At 39.2% G+C, this 1,480-nt stretch overlaps 1 non-coding gene across 1 annotated transcript; it reads left to right on the top strand.

Annotated features, from left to right (window-relative positions):
* The first annotated feature begins 985 nt into the window (after nucleotides 1–985).
* LOC136172683 (U6 spliceosomal RNA) lies at nucleotides 986–1,092 on the top strand. Its single transcript, XR_010664037.1, has one exon. It is a non-coding gene; the product is annotated as a U6 spliceosomal RNA (small nuclear RNA).
* Nucleotides 1,093–1,480: the final 388 nt, after the last annotated feature.

Raw genomic sequence — 1,480 nt, 5'->3', positions numbered from 1 at the left:
AGCCTGAAACTTTCTGGAAAGACAATCCTCCCTTCCAACTGGCAGAGTTCAGAGCTGCCAGTCAAAGATGCGGTCATTAAAACGAAATGTTAAGGGCACTGCCATTCTATTTCTTTAAGTGATTAGATCATGCTGAGCCTTTGCTCTTGTTTCTTCAAAATCTGCTCTGGACACAGACTTAGAAAACGAACTGCAGGGGAAGGGACAGTTAGGGAATTTGGGATGGGCACGTACACACGGCTATATTTAAGATGCATAACTAACAAGGACCAATTATACAGCACATGGAACTCTACTCAATGTTATGTATGCTATGTGCCAGCCTGAATGGGAGGGGGCCCTGGGGGTGGGTGGATGCATGCATGAGTATGGCTGAGTCCCTCTGCTGTTCACCTCAAACTACCAGAACATTAGAACATTGTTAATCGGCTATAGTCCATTACAAAATAAAAAGTTTAAAGTTTGGGAGAAAAAGATCTGCTCTGGAGGCCAATAAATAAAAACGAATATGAAAACACGAAACCTTAAATATTTGTCAGACATAAGAAAAAGCTACAGAACTACTCTGAGTCCAATATCTTCCAGTTCTCATTGTAATAAGGTCGCCCAAACCTCCACAACACTGAATGGTTCCCAAATGCATAAACTCTAAATATACTTTCCATTTACATAAAAATCACTTAACCAGCGTTTCTCCAAAGTTCCACACCATGAGTGAGTACCAAGCACTTAGAACAAGACCTGGCACACAGCAAGGGCTCAAGGTTAGCTCCCATTCTTCTCTGTTATTGTTGTTACTGTAGCTGTTACTGTTAGATTATGCACTATTACACGCTATTATGCGCTAAGAATATGAAGTGAAAAGCAAAACAGATGTGGCTCTCCTGTTCTCAGGAAGCTCACGGGCTAGCAGCAGAGACATATACCAAAAAATAATCTTCACTAAACGTAAGTTAAAAACTGAACAATTAAAATGTAATCCATGGTGCTCGCTTCGGCAGCACATATACTAAAATTGGAACGATACAGAGAAGATTAGCATGGCCCCTGCGCAAGGATGATACGCAAATTCGTGAAGCGTTCCATATTTTTAGAACACTTTCTAACACCATACACAAAAATAAACTCAAAATGGATTAAAGATCTAAATGTAAGACCAGAAACTATAAAACTCCTAGAGGAGAACATAGGCAAAACACTCTCTGACATAAATCTCAGCAGGATCCTCTATGACCCACCTCCCAAAATATTGGAAATAAAAGCAAAACTAAACAAATGGGACCTAATGAAACTTAAAAGCTTTTGCACTACAAAGGAAACTATAAGTAAGGTGAAAAGACAGCCCTCAGATTGGGAGAAAATAATAGCAAATGAAGAAACAGACAAAGGATTAATCTCAAAAATATACAAGCAACTCCTGAAGCTCAATTCCAGAAAAATAAATGACCCAATCAAAAAATGGGCCAAAGAACTAAACAGA

The sequence above is a fragment of the Muntiacus reevesi genome, chromosome 7 (assembly GCF_963930625.1).
Source record: "Muntiacus reevesi chromosome 7, mMunRee1.1, whole genome shotgun sequence".
Lineage (NCBI taxonomy): Eukaryota > Metazoa > Chordata > Mammalia > Artiodactyla > Cervidae > Muntiacus > Muntiacus reevesi.
The sequence above is the reverse complement of the archived record's forward strand: the minus strand, read 5'-3'. Positions and strand labels throughout refer to the sequence as shown.